This window comes from Lissotriton vulgaris, chromosome 10 (genome assembly GCF_964263255.1).
Source record: "Lissotriton vulgaris chromosome 10, aLisVul1.2, whole genome shotgun sequence".
NCBI classification, from domain to species: Eukaryota; Metazoa; Chordata; class Amphibia; order Caudata; family Salamandridae; genus Lissotriton; species Lissotriton vulgaris.
Genome location: NC_141698.1, coordinates 1,069,221,962 through 1,069,238,075, shown reverse-complemented (window position 1 = coordinate 1,069,238,075; position 16,114 = coordinate 1,069,221,962). Strand labels below are relative to the sequence as shown.

The 16,114-nt window shown below is 43.8% G+C and overlaps 1 protein-coding gene across 1 annotated transcript in view; it reads left to right on the top strand.

The window, feature by feature from the left end:
* The first annotated feature begins 372 nt into the window (after positions 1–372).
* LRRC3B (leucine rich repeat containing 3B) overlaps positions 373–16,114 on the top strand; it is a 489,659-nt gene continuing 473,917 nt past the window's right edge. The window contains exon 1 of the mRNA XM_086940070.1: positions 373–682. The gene's annotated coding sequence lies outside the window, so the exon portion shown is untranslated. The remainder of the gene's footprint in view (positions 683–16,114) is intronic.

Here is a 16,114-nt window from a genome sequence, read left to right as displayed (position 1 = left end):
GGGATCTGCTCAGCCTTTCAGCCTTCGCAGGTGGATGAAATGACTTCCATTGCGCCTGGCATGTGTGAACCCTGCCGTATACTGCGCTACACAGGGACAGTGGGAGGCGCGTGCCATCAAGAACACATCACTACGCCATGAAACCCAAATAAACAAGCGCCGTGAAAGTGGAGTTTGTGGATAGGCGCGAGCAGGTGCGGGGCAGCCCCCTGCGAGCATCCCCGGGCTCCCGGCGCGGAGGGGGCGCACGGGTGGCGGCGTGGCTGCTAATGTGTGAGGGGCTCTTCCTCTGCCTCAGCCTGTCCCTCCTCCTCCTCCTCTCTCCTCCCTCACTGAGCAGCAGCAGCGGCAGTTGAGCAATAACAGCTCAGAGGCAGCGGCGGGATCGTGCGCAAGTGGTGGTTGCGCGGTGGGCACAGCAGGGACCCTCCTTCCTGCCCCTGGACCCCCACCCTCCCTCTTCAGGATGCCCAGGCTCATGGCCACCCCGGGCTCCGCCGGCTGAGCGGGGGCCCGGACCAGCCCCCCACCCCAACGGCGGAGGGTGACACGGAGACCGGGGAGGGTGGGCAGGGCACGGAACGGGCGAGTCTGGACTGCCAGAGGCTGGCACCGGCACGGAGACCCCCGCCTCAGCATGGTGAGCGCCCCCTGCTCCTGCGGCGCCAGGTAGCCCCCCCAGGTAAGGGGCCTCTTCAATCCACGTTCGGCTGCACCTGTTGCTGGAAGGAATAGGGATGGGGGTGGGGGAGCCACATCGTTGCGGCTGCTGCTGTGATAGTCATCCGGGTTAGTGCGCCTGCTGCGGAGATATATGCCAGAGCCACATGTCGGCTCAGTAATTCATCTCCCAGAGGTAGATAAGCTATCTACCGTACTCCTGGGCAAAGTAGCACTTTTATTGTCAGTATTGGAGGGTGAATCAAGTCATGCCTATGTGTTTTTATGTTAGAGAGAAATTCTATAACGGGTTTTGTGCTACACTCGCCAGCTTCGATGCGCTAGACGGCATAATTTATTGTTTATCATAGCGCGGACTCTGTCTAGGTTTCAGAGCGCTGTACAGGGTGTTGAATGAGCAGAAAAGCATTGATGATACAGTGCGAGTTTATACTTGTATTAAAGCGCTTCGAAGATTCATTAGGGCTGCGTTGTCACGTTGTACTCATGGCACATATACATATATGTATGTACTCGCAGCTTCTAGTGGGACCGCGCCCGTTCGTTTACAGTTAAGTCGACATATATTAGGCTGAAGTCGAAGCAGTGCCATTGGACTATCTTTTACTCTAGGCGCTATTTATTTTACGCATAGGTACAACTCCTACTACTTTCTACAGCTGTGACCTCCGACCTGGGACCTGGAGAACCAGGTTCAAGTCCCGGCGTCGACGCAACGTGCCATGATTCTGGGCAAATCACTTACTCTCCCCGTGCCCGAGAACACGACTCTGACCTTGTGGAATGCAAACCGGAGCTCAAGTAAAGCGCTGTAATGCTATTGGGCCAAGTTGGCGCTATATAACAACTGCGAAATATAAATATTCGAAGCTGTTCCTTGTGGTTCCAACCAGTTGCTCGCTATCTATCTGTAAACAAGCGAGAGGGGGCGATAGAACCCCCACCTCACCCTTGTATTAGAAAGATATCCGTTACCCCTGCACACCCCCTCCTTGAAGATGGACTGTGCCCAGATCGTGCCACGGGTGAGAAGCAGCTGTCTGGCTGGCAGCGTTGGGAGTGGACTGGCATGGCGGGTGCTTTGCAGCTTAGATTGGCAGCGTTGCCCTGGGCAGTTCCATGGATGGGTGTGAATGTCGTGGTCAGTGGGTGCTCTGACCAAAACCCCCAACATATGAGGATGTGACGGGTGCAACGTGCCCGCGGGCACACCCGCATGTGTAACGCGATTCCAAATGTTTGTGGTGAGTTTTAACCCCTTCAATGCTGGGTGAGCGAGTCCAGGTCGGTGAGACGAGCGGAGCGGAGGGCAGCGCGGGCGATCCCTAAATGAAGCCTGTTGCCGCCGGCGGGGCTGATGGGGGCGGGGGTGCAGCTGCCCCGAGGGATGTGTCGCTTGTCTCTGCCAAGGCTTGCTCATACATGGGCGATGCGCGCTGCAGCTGGTACCCGCTCTCTGTGAACGTGGCATTCGCTGTCGCCGGGGGTGTCAATGTGATCCCAGGGGTGATGTCATGGCCTCTGGATGAGGGGGAGGGGGTTCACCCTGCCAGCTGTGAACATGTGGATCACGGAGGGCGAGCTCGATGTATGCAGGCCGGGAGACCCCTGGGCACTGCATAGCACACCCATTTAATGTCATGTGTGCAGCACGCACTCCACTGCCCTGTCGCTTAGCAGTCCAATACGGGGTGTATTAATGTGTGATGGGGTGTGGTGGTGGGGGGGGGGGGGGGAGATGAGGAGGGGGCATTGGAGGGCCTCATTGATGGATTCCACTGGCAGTATGCAGGAGGGTTTCCCGCAAAGATGCGTGTGCATCCCATTTGCAAGGCACACATTGCTATTCACCGGAGCTCAGTCGGAGGAAAACGGCGGCGCGGTGGGGGGGGGGGGGGGGGGGGGGAGGGGGTGGGGGGGATGGTTTGGAGGGGACGTGCGTGGGTTTTATCCAATAGGATGTACAACAAGGGAAACATTTCAGGGTTGGGATCGGGAAGGTGGAAGCAGTGTTCTTCTAGGGTTTCTGCCACTTCCATAATATTCAGTCCACACGTTTTCCGATGAACTCATCCACGGCAGCCAATTATCATACTGGGTCCCCTACTTACAGCTGTCTTCGAAATTCACAATAAAGGCATGCATGTATGCTAAGGAGCATCCATCCACCCAAATCCATCCATCCAGCCATCCATCCACATAGCCAGCCATCTATCCATCCATCCACCCAAATCCATCCATCCAGCCAGCCATCCATCCATCCATCCTCCCAAATCCATCAATCCAGCCAGCCATCCATCCATCCATCCACCCAAATCCATCCATCCATCCATCCACCCAAATCCATCCATCCATCCATCCATCCATCCATCCACCCAAATCCTTCCACCCAAATCCATTCACCCATCCACCCATTCATCCATCCATCCAGCCAAATCTATCTATCTATCTATCTATCTATCTATCTATCTATCTATCTATCTATCTATCTATCTATCTATCTATCTATCTATCTATCTATCTATCTATCTATCTATCTATCTATCTATCTATCTATCTATCTATCTATCTATCTATCACCCTCAGCCTATCTATCTATCTATCTATCTATCTATCTATCTATCTATCTATCTATCTATCTATCTATCTATCTATCTATCTATCTATCTATCTATCTATCTATCTATCTATCTATCTATCTATCTATCTATCTATCTATCTATCTACCCATCCATCCATCCATCCATCCATCCATCCATCCATGTATCTATCTATCATGTTTGTGATGTATGGTCACACATTTTATTTCTACAGTGCAAAGGTGAAATTCGATTCATTACCTCAGTACAGCAGCAATCACATGATAAACACACCTTTCCCTGTCTCACAGATTGCATGTAACAAGCTCTTTACACAGAGACACGACTCCCTTATAATCACAAGGTCTCGAAATGGGATTTTAGCATTCTGGACACATTTAACCTCTTGCATCCGGGTTCAGTTAAATACCTTTTGTTATGGTATAGCCCATACACGCATATGTGCAGAGTACTAGTGTAGAGGGAAGGGCAACGCCTCTCACCCGAGGGGTGGCCTCTCGTGGGTCCGGGCCCCGCCCCACACTCAGCAATAATAGGGACTGGGGTATGCACTATGCACATTAGCATATATATTATATATGTATTTATAGTATAAATGCAAGTGTATATATAGAATATATGCATCTAGAGAGAGAGAGAGAGCACGCGAGAGAGACAGTATGTTTACATGCCAGTGATAAGAAATATGGGCCAATCATACATTATTAAGAGTCACTGTACTAATGAACACGCGTTCACACCTTTCTTACCACAGTGCACAGGTCTAATTCCTGTCTTTCCCCACAATTGACTAATCTGGCTTGATAAACACTGTTTACTTCCTCACAGATTTCACGTTTCAATTAATATACACATGGAAACCTCTCCAAATGGTAAGGAGGCCTCTTCAATTGGATTTTACTTTACTGCACGTATATAACCATTTGCGCCCTGGTTTTGCACATTAATATATCTGCGTTTTGCCATATCTGGGTGTTTTTATTAGCACAGCTCAGTGGAATCAAAAGTCATATTTCACAGTTCCCTGTGAATACAGGTATCACCATCCTAATGTCAGAAACAATGCCACTCTGCAGGGCTCTGGCAATGTCAGGGGAGATGTAATAATGTGGCAATGTAAGCCAAACTATGTGGCTGGGTTATCTAAGTTATGCGGAAAAATATATGGCACATTCTCTGGCAATATTTTTTAATTCATTTGAGCTAGAAACAGCATGTTTTTTTGTGAAATCTGCAAAATAGGCAAATCTATTATTCAGTAGTACATTCTGTAGGTAAAGAATCACATAAACACTGGCCCTCAAAGCTGTCCACATTTTTATGAATAATTTATTCATGAAAAGTCATGACATGTAATGAAAACCTTAACATTCTCATTCCAATCAGAGCTCATAATTTGCTGCATTTTGAAGAAACTTGGGGTTTCAAGCTCAATCCCCCAAAATAAAAAACTTAATATAAAAAAGGGTAACCTGTTAAATATGGTCCTATAAAGCTGTTGTGGGGTTGTAGTAACATTCACAATACAGTCTACCTTTGGCCTCATGGTTCATGACGTCACCAAGAGTCCTCTGTGGCAACAATGGGCCATAGTACACAGCTACACGTTTGTATGTCTTCCTGTCTGTCTGTCTGTCTATATACGTGCATATACAGAGAGAAAGAATGAGAAAGAATATTTAGCAGCCTTATTTATTACAATCTTACAAATGACATTTTAGGGTTCTCATTAAATTTACAAACCAATTAACCAAAAATAACCTAGTCATGAATTAAACAGCATGCAAACACTTGTCTACACTTCTGTATGTGTGCGCGCGCGCAGACACACACACACACGTACACACGCACGCACACCCACACACACACACACACACACACACACTCTCTCTCTCTCTTCACACATTACCCCACCCTTCAGCTTGTAGGAGGAAAGTGCATCAGTGCCCCCCTTAACTATGGGTTCTTAAGATGCCAGTCGTGGTATGAAGTCCAGGAGGCGGGGTGGACTGACTGATATTCCCAGGCTTTTCTACTCTTGGACAGGACAATCCTAATGTATAGAGGTAGGTTTCAGCGGAACTTCTCTTTTCTGCTGAAAACATGTCTGGAATGTCAGCATCCCTAAGGACAGACACAGCAGAGAGTGAATGCACGCGAAGCACACATGTGTTGGTAAACTTCAGCATCAAATATAGACAGCGGCAACGCAGCCTTCTGACGTCGATCAAATGAGTACCATTGTATTGTACGCTAGCAACGCATTATTTATAGTGCTATGAAGCTCCCCGACTATGCCAGAAAGCACTAGAGACAGAAATATATATTCATAATGGTAAGAACGCCTATCAGCATTGCATGTAATATGGCGAGGTGAATTAATTCAGAAAGTAAACGTGCTGTATGCATTTATATTCTCAAATGAACACCTTGCTAGCTTTACGTCAGTGCTGTGCATTAGCAAGTTTTGGTGTTCAGAGACTGCTTGCAGCAAACAGTTTTAAAGCCTACACAATATTGAAAACTTCTCACTGTTCTTTGTGGGTAAACTTGCAATAGCCATGAATACACACCAACCCACAGTGCTAAGGAGTGTTAGGTAGCTCAGGTGGATGCGCACCTGCTGCTGAGAACCCTGCACAACATGGAAAACACATTTTAAAACCCCAGGGGGCACTCATCTAGTATTCGTCCTTTCGAGGGTGATAACAAAATAATACCAATAAATATGATTATATCTAGCGGCTTGTTTGCTGCCTGTAGGTGCCAAAATCACTTTTTTTGTGAAAGGTTGCAAAATTGCATAACAATTTCACAAAATTACACATTTGAAGCAAAATGCGGTCTGTGGCTTCACTCATTTGACATTCTTCACACTAGCATGCACTTAACATCAAAAGTCTTTTGTGACACTGGCAGGATACTGGTTTGAGCAGATGCCTGTGAGACATTTTTTTGTGCTAACAAGTTTCCCATGTGCAGGAAAGTATGTAAAACAGCATAATGCAACATTTCAAGAAATGTGAATTTTGAATAGCCGAAACTTTGAAATGATGAAAAATTTGCTGTCATAATTAAAATGTCACCCAGGCCTAGTGCTGATATTGAAACCTAGAGTCTTGAGTTATGAATAATTCCAGCTTAGGCACTTTAATAATAAATTGTTTGATTCTTGGAAAATGATTTCTCCCTGTACTAAAAATAAATATGTGTATTGCATTTATCATCTGTACCTGTCCTAATGCTGTTCTGCTCTCACATGCTTCTTCAATTGCATCATCGTTTCTATAATCTGATTTTAATTTACCACATATAGCATACTGTTGTATGTGCAGTGCATCATTTTGAGATACTCTTGTTGCAATAACAAGCATTGGCAAAGACAAAATTTTGGCTTAGCAAATGCATTTTACGGATGTTGAATAGCACCAGCAAAAAGAAAACCCCAATGCTGAACAGCATCAGCCAAAAAAAAGGAAAAATGGCTGTTGTGTCACCACACATTCTCGGGCATGCATCACCAAGCATGCTTGCATGTGCGATAACTCGGCGGCCATTTTTGCTTTGTTTTAAATTACCATTCTAGGATAGCAGAAACTTAGCTTGGATGAATTCATCAAAAATAAGTCACAGATTATCAAGAATTGAGTCGCTCTGTTTCTGGTCCCTCCAAAAAGGAAAAAAAAAACATAAACAAAAAAAAACAGAATGCAACAGGGAGTGGCGGGGTGGCAACACAGGAGCTTGAGGAGAGTGGGGTTTGGAAAATAATAATAAAAAATAAGCAAGGTGGGGTAGTGACAAACACACTGGGGAGGCAGACGGATACAAAGAGTGAAGAGGGGGGTAGAGACTAGAGGGTGGGAAGGAGAACATGAGAGAAAGAGTCTAAGAAGACACATGCACTCCTATGCAGTGCTGCATGGAAAACAAGTGCTTCCCTGAATGCAAGTCATGGAACTCTACAAGTCATCCAATCAAAAGCCACGCACAAGGAGAAGGACAAAAACAAGAAGAGGAAGGAAAGCTGTTGACTATGACGCAACCTAAAGAGAGATGACAAGAAAGCCAATCAGGAATCAGCTTCAGGCTGAGGGACTGGGCTGGGCTCACAGTCCCCTCAGCAATTACCCCCCTGCCACTGCAACAGCCCTTACGGCTGGAAAGGGGTAATAGGGGCGCCATCTTGATCTGGTGGGCTGCCTTCACTGTGAGCACGAGGGGAGCCCAGGGAGAAAGGCCAGACGAAAACTGGCCAGGCCAGGAGCAATTTTGATTGTGCATTTTATTTGAATCTACTGTTTGTGTCTCTGCTGGAGTTAGTTTAAAAAGAAAAAGTTTAAAAAACAAGATTACAACAAGTTAAAGGGGCTTTGTTTTAACTGTGTGTTGCCTATATTATCTGTCTGCCTGTCCTGAATCTGTTACACTTTGCAAATCTGTGATTTTAGTGTTTAGGAGAAAGACAACACATCGACAGGGGTAGTAAAGCGCTAAATACGATGAAAAGTTTAAAGTGCGGAATAGCATTAAAGACTTGCAGTTTGATTTATACGCAGCTTGGCCTAGGAGCTGAACGTGTATTGGAGTTGTTTGTAGTTCGAGAAGCCATCAGCACTGCCCCTTCACCACACCAGCTGCAGGCTGAGTGACTTGGCTGGGCTCACAGACACCTGCAACCCCCCCCACCCTCCTCTCCCGACTGTACCTGCCCATAAGGTTGGAAACAGGACAGAAGGACCCCTCTTTATGTGGCGGGATGCCTTCTCTGTGAGCATCGTGAGAGACCAGGAAGAAAGGCCAGGCGCAACTTAGGGGAATATTATCAACAACTAGCGATATTCATCGCTAAATGGGCTTAGCTAGTATTTTTTTAACGCCAAGCATCGCCGGATATTATCGCAGAGATAACATGCTATTAGCAACGTTTATCTCTAAAGAGATAAAATATCTGGCGTTAGCGGCGAAATGCGTGAATATCGCTGGTAATCCAGCGATATTCACGCATTATCGCTAATGAGGACGTAGCCATAATATCCACCTCTCATTGGATATTAAGGTTAAGAACTGGTCTGAGCAGGTGTTAGTTTTTGGAGATATTTGCGCTTAGAGCGTATATTTCCATCGCTACGCCTGCCTTGCTACTAGGCGATAGCGAAGTTAGCGACTGCTTTCAGTCACTAAGAGGTTGGGTACTCACACTTTGCATGTCATTAGCGATAAATATCGCTGACATGCAAAGCGGGCCCCAAACCACTCGGTATCGCCTACAAGCTGTCGCTAACTGCTGTTAGGGACAGCCTACTAATAGGGCGATAGAATTATCCCCGCTTAGCGGCCGAAAACGGCCGCTAAAACAGAGATAATCACATATCGCCCGCCTTGGTAATATGCCCCTTAGTTTGTGCAGGAGAGATTTCTGTTGGGCATTTTCTTGTGAATCGGCTGGTTGTCTGTGTCTCCCCAGGGATCAGTGTTAAAAAAGGCAAAATGAACATACAGATATTTCAAAAAGTTAAATGCTTTTTGTTTAACTGTGTACAGAGTCTGTCTTATCTGTTTGGTTGTGCTGATTGTGCTGATTCTGGTTGACTTTGAATAGCAGTATTTTTTGTGTTTAGAAGGATTTTAAAGTGCAGTATGGTTTGTAGCCTGACCTCCCTCCGGTCCAGCCTGAGGCTGAAAGTGTGATATAGTTGTCTGTAGCTAAGGAAACAGAGCAGCCCCTGCCTCCTCATCACACCAGCTGCAGGTGACTGACAGGGCTGGCCCCACAGTCACCTGAACAGGGCTTCCTCCTCTCTTCCCACTACAGCAGCCTCCAAGGTACCATCATCCGAACACAGAGGACTGTGTTTTCATTGTATACATGTCACCTTAGTAAAGGAGCTAGTGCTCTAATTGCTCCAGAAGTTAGGGGTTTGGTTAGTCCTATGCCCTAGGGCTCTGATTGGACGTAGGGTTCATAGGAAAGGTTTCCATTGACTCCGTGGTCTCGGTTTTCTATTGGTTCTGGGGCTTATGGCTTATGTTTCTAGAGGTTCTTGGGACTAGTGTTTCCATTGATTCTTGAAATGTTATAAGTTCATGGGCCAGTGTTGTATGCCAGTGTTGTATCATAGAACAACAGAGTGGAGAAGGGCCCAAGGGGAAAAAAATATTTATAGACCTCTTAGTATTTTGTCCCCCAACTATACAATTAAACACACGGAAGATACCACAGGTCTTTATATGATCCGATAGCGATGCAGAGCCTAAAAAGTGTTCTACAAAGATGGCTGAAAATAAAAAGTTACTAAAGTTTAGGAGAGACACAAAGGATAGTGAGTATTGAAATGCAGTTCAGAATAAGAACCCATAAAAAGTACCCATCAGCCCACTCAATAGTGGAACTTCGTCATCTGGGATTTCATGTTTGAAGAATGGTGTCCAATCAGCCCTTCCTCAAGGAGAACTCGAGGCTAGCTTAGGAACCAATGGTTGAACCCTCAACCAGAGAAGATGACAGAGTTTAAGGCTGATAGGGCTTAGTTGCAGTGCTTGAAAAAAGTGTAAAAGAATATATGAAACAGAAAGGATAATGATCCAGGTGATTAAAAATACCTATCTTGATGTCAATAAGAAAACTTTATTAGGTCTGCCCATCAAGATGGTATAGTTAAAAGCAGAGTGATAATAGCGGAGAAAGAATAACTTGCTATTTACCATAGATGTTGTATGGTCAACATGTTTCAGCCTCTATAGGCTTTCGTCAGGACCTATGAATCACTACTGCAACACTTACTTTTTGTGCTGTGAAGGACAAACTACAGACATTTTCAAAAGTGGTGTATCCTCTCCTGTGAAAAAATATATAAGAGAACACAAAGAAAACCACACAGCAAAGAGTTATGGTGATTACAACTATTGTCATATAAATGTATATATGCATTGGTTTGTACAATGTGTTCTTATTTATAACTTACCCAAATTTTTGGGATGAGAAACCTCACCTCACCTGGCAACGGCTCAGGGTAAAGGAGGCCACGCACTAGAAAATCAAAATAATGTGTTTCAGTTCATCTTTAAAATTGGATCAATACATCCAAATTGGTTTTCCAGTTCAGATACACATAGGCAGGGGAGATAGCTGTAAGGAGAAAGATGCTGCTTTGGAAAGTACAATATTGCAGAACGATCACCCTCTTTTCATTAGAAATGTCAAATGCCAATTTCTCTTTAAGAAAATACGACCCTTATGAAATCAAGTCCGATGTTAAAAGACCACGACACATTACCGAGGAACCCACCCCTACTTTGTGGAATCTCCCTCCGGTCCAAGGACACCATCCTTGTGGCAATTGTTCGGTGTGCCCACAGACTAAAAGAACCTTGAATGTAGACATTGGCACAACTCGACCATGGGTGCTTAAACGCCATACCAACTGCAACAGCGAGAGAGTCATTTACTTAATTACCTGTCCATGCACTTTGAGGTACGTAGGGATGACGACCAGGAAAATCAAGTTACGCATACAGGAACATAAGAGCACAATCAGGCGCAATAAACAAGCGACCCGTCTCACTTCCCATTTCCTCACCGCTAAACATCATGCAGATGAGCTACAGTGGGTGGTGTTGGAACAACCCTATATACCTCAACATGTCACGGATGTGTCCCATTTTTTACTAAGGAAAGAACAGAGATGGGTTCACAATTTGAGATGTGACACAGAAGGGTTGAATGATGAAATTCCGTGGATACAGTTATGAGGCTGTCCTTGAACTGCAAGACACTCCCTGATGCTTCTTGGTATAGCACTAATAGGACAGAGTTAACAAACAAGACACGCGAAGGTCAGGGAACCCGCGTCGTCTTGATACGAGCGCTGCCTCTATGTGTACTATTACTGTTTCTGGCTATGAGTCATTTGTGGTTTCTCACACACTCGAAGGACCTATCAGGTATAGACCGTTTCTGACTTTCAGAGCGGTCGGCCAAAGCGGGATGCTCATCTTATTCTGGGTCCGAAAGGAAGGAGCACACGCTGCATTATGAGCGAACGTTGTTCTAAGGTTACATGATTAGCCACAAGGACCGAATTTTTAATAAGGCAAAGAGTCCATGAAAGCGCTGAGGTCCATATAATCATTCCACACATACCTTGTAATTTGCCGACCTGATAGCAGATACACGGAGTGTTCTATCTATAACCAGGATAGTGCTCAATTATATATTTTTTTTATATATACCTAACTGAATTCAAGAGAAGTTAAACTGGCTCAAAGAGGTAAACAGGGCTACTCTGTAAATGCCCAAGAACGAACGAAACATACTTGAATGAAAGCGTGTTTCTCAAACCTTTCTAACCAATTGCCATGAACAAAAAGGGTCTAGGAATATAGCGCAGACACTGCTAACCAACATATGACAGTGCCCCTATGATATTCGATTCCCTTCTGAAACAACATATTTACAAACAGAACTGACAAGTAAGGCATCCAAAGGCCAGGGAATCTGCGCCGTTTCTCTACGGGCGCTGTTCTCTGTGAATATCACTCAATATTTTGATAGGTAGTCATTGGCGGTCTCTCAGATTTCCGGGTTGAGCCGCAAGACCAATCAGGAACGGACCGTCCTCTGTTTCCAGAGCGGTCCGCTAATACAAGATGCGTATCTATATCCGGGTCAAAGAGGAAGAAGCACTCGGCTTTGGATTAGCATGTAGTGCCCTCTTTACAAGAACGATGATTGGTCCGCGTTTAACCTACACGAAGAGCCTATCAGAATGCCACGGTAGCCGACTCTCACTTAGGTCCGCAGGCCAACTTTTTATTTCTCCGCACTGCACTACGTCACCACCTCCCCCTCGGCTTAGTACAGCACGAGGCAATGACGGAGAGGTAGGTACGCTGAAGGCTGCGTTGAGAATACAGGTCTGGTCACATTATTTAGAATTGACAAACCTGACAAGGGATACAAGAGGCGCACTATTATCAGCTATGACAGCGCTCTAACTTACAGGTCCCACTGTCTTTTAACATCGGACTTGATTTCATAAGGGTCGTATATTCTTAAAGAGAGATTGGCATTTGACATTTCTAATGAAAAGAGGGTGATCGTTCTGCAATATTGTACTTTCCAAAGCAGCATCTTTCTCCTTATAGCTATCTCCCCTGCCTATGTGTATCTGAACTGGAAAACCAATTTGGATGTATTGATCCAATTTTAAAGATGAACTGAAACACATTATTTTGATTTTCTAGTGCGTGGCCTCCTTTACCCTGAGCCGTTGCCAGGTGAGGTGAGGTTTCTCATCCCAAAAATTTGGGTAAGTTATAAATAAGAACACATTGTACAAACCAATGCATATATACATTTATATGACAATAGTTGTAATCACCATAACTCTTTGCTGTGTGGTTTTCTTTGTGTTCTCTTATATATTTTTTCACAGGAGAGGATACACCACTTTTGAAAATGTCTGTAGTTTGTCCTTCACAGCACAAAAAGTAAGTGTTGCAGTAGTAATTCATAGGTCCTGACGAAAGCCTATAGAGGCTGAAACATGTTGACCATACAACATCTATGGTAAATAGCAAGTTATTCTTTCTCCGCTATTATCACTCTGCTTTTAACTATACCATCTTGATGGGCAGACCTAATAAAGTTTTCTTATTGACATCAAGATAGGTATTTTTAATCACCTGGATCATTATCCTTTCTGTTTCATATATTCTTTTACACTTTTTTCAAGCACTGCAACTAAGCCCTATCAGCCTTAAACTCTGTCATCTTCTCTGGTTGAGGGTTCAACCATTGGTTCCTAAGCTAGCCTCGAGTTCTCCTTGAGGAAGGGCTGATTGGACACCATTCTTCAAACATGAAATCCCAGATGACGAAGTTCCACTATTGAGTGGGCTGATGGGTACTTTTTATGGGTTCTTATTCTGAACTGCATTTCAATACTCACTATCCTTTGTGTCTCTCCTAAACTTTAGTAACTTTTTATTTTCAGCCATCTTTGTAGAACACTTTTTAGGCTCTGAATCGCTATCGGATCATATAGAGACCTGTGGTATCATCCGTGTGTTTAATTGCCAGTGTTGTATGTCTTGACTGGGAGTGAATGTTTTGGTTTGTTCTGCATTCCGTCCATCAATTGTGTGTCTTTTGCTTTCTTGCCATAAGTGCGCCGGGTATGCCCAGACGTTTGTCCCGGGCCCACTGTGCCACTGGATTCAAGCTATCCTGGCTGATGAGGGGTGAAACATCAAAACCGGTCCTAGGATGCTTGTTTCCGGTCCAGGGAGGACCTGGCTTGGCAGTTCGGGCTGGACTGTTCCCATGAGGCACAGGGTCAAGATTGATTTGCATATGGCTGGGGTGGCATGGTGAGCAAAAGAATGATGGCTTTTACCCGGATCTCTTGACTGGGGGTGAATGTTTTGATTTGTTCTGCATTCCGTCCATCAATTGTCTGTCTTTTGCCTATCATAAGCATGTCTGCCTTTCTCTCTATCATATTTCTGCAAACTGGCTATATCTCTCCTCATAAATCACAATTCTCCTATGGAATAATTCCTTGCAATCTAGCAGTATCTAAAAAAGCTGTAGCATTTTGTAAACTATGTTGTACCCAGAAGACATATATAGAAATCATTGATGTTAATATTTAATCTTTTTTTAAAGTTTAGTAGACTAATTTAAATTAAATTTTCACCGTACTTTACCATAGTGAGATCGCCACCTCGGTGGCGTAGAACCTTGCCTACATATGAAAATGTACTTGTGCTAACTTTGCACTATTAACCTAATTTTGAATTTAACATTCAATTAATGTATCTGTATTAAATTGAGTACATTTTTTTTAAAGCTTTATTGAAATATTGCAACCTAAAGTAAAATGTTTACATGCACTTATTGTGCATCAAAAATTAAAAAACATGCTTGCATAAAATGAATTGAAATATCTTTTAGAAACATTAAAGTTGCATTGATTTTTAAATGCAATGTTATTAAAATATATTATCATAAAATCATATTTATTTATTTGTATATCATTTTTTGCATTACCTTTATTCATGCATGTATTTAAAAATAAAGGCATTTATTTTAACATTATTTCCTATTTGGTTCTATTTTAAATCCATAATTTATTATGTGGTCGGCCACGTGTGTGGTGCTGGACTTACTCCCTCTCTGATCTGGAGTACATTTACTACTGTTTGGGTCCTTTTTGCCAATATTTACTTTACTCTCATAAAGCAGGCTGCACCCCAAGTTTCAGGAGTTGTAGGCATGTTAATCTACATTTTGATGAAAATGTACACATAGAAACCATGAATAACCAGGAGTTTTACATTTACTACAAAGTGTAAGAGTAAATCAATTTACCAGTGTAAATTTATTCACATGCAAATATGCCTTTGGGACAATGCCTTATATTCTGGAAACACTGCATTCAGTCACACACACCAAGGAAGCATTGCCACGCTGATTGGCTCACTGTTAATGTATGTAAAATGTTGTCTTTTCTAGATTCCGATCATTTGACATTATATGCTCTTATGAGTCTAGGTTATTTACCCTAATCTAAGACTGAGAAAAAGAGATTTTTTTTCTTTTAGCTAGATCTGAAAAGATGTCAGCTGGTTCTACTGTAGGCTATGTTTCTAAAAATGATATAAATAGCCTTTCCATTACATTACTGCTCCAGGACTTGCAGTCCTTACTTAGGGCAACATTTCAACCATTGTTACATTTAAGTGAGGCTTGGAAGCGGTGGACCTGATTCATAAAGCGACTTCCCTGTGTAAGTTCAGCTCAGAGTGAGAAGGGCTTGATTTACAAGAGCCAATTCGGAATCACCATACAGGAATTTACCGTTAAATGGATTTACCAACATGCAAAACGACACACATAATGTGTAACTTTACATCTGTTTGACAGTGAGTAAATCTCTTTGCAAGGGCAGGTTATTTATGCTTCAGGGTAGAGACATCTAGCTAAAAAAATGGTGGGGAATGACAAAATCTCACACGTTTGTTGGTTTTCACAAACAGTATGTAGGCAGCTTCACGCCTTTAAAACTGGTATTAACAGGAGTACACCCGTGATCAGGCTGGGAGAGAGCGTATCTTGTCAGTGTAGCAGAGGAGTTTTTCGATGGAGAAACATTTTATCCCCATAGAGAAAAAAAAGTTGACTAACGTATTTATGTATTGATTTTTCCTATTCGGAAATGGGAAGGGGCGTTGACATGGATTTTTTTGTGAATTCAGAGGAAGTGGAAAACCTGCTCCAACTGTTAAGAGTAACCTGCGAGGAGCAGATGTCCACCTTTCTTTGTGAGTAGTGAGGCCCATAGATTTCCACCTTTCCTTGTGAATAGGCAGGCCCATAGATGTCCACCTTTCTTTTTTAATAGGCAGGCCAACAGATTTCCACATTTCTTTGTGAATAGGCAGGCCCACAGACTTCCACCATTCCATGTGAATAGGCAGGGTCATAGATTTCTACCTTTCTTTGTGAATAGGCAGGTCCATATATTTCCACTTTTCTTTGTGAATAGGCAGGCCCATTGATTTTCACCTTTCTTTGTGAATAGATAGGCCCCAAGATGTCCACCTTTCTTTGTGAATAGTCAGGCCCATAGATTTCCACCTTTCCTTGTGAATAGGCAGGCCCAAAGATTTCCACCTTTCCTTGTGAATAGGTAGGCCCATAGATTTCCACCTTTCCTTGTTAATAGGCACCCTAGATTTCCACCTTTCATTGTTAATAGGCAGGCCCAAAGATTTCCATCCTTGTTTGTGAATGGGCAGGCCCATAGATTTCCAGCTTTCCTTGT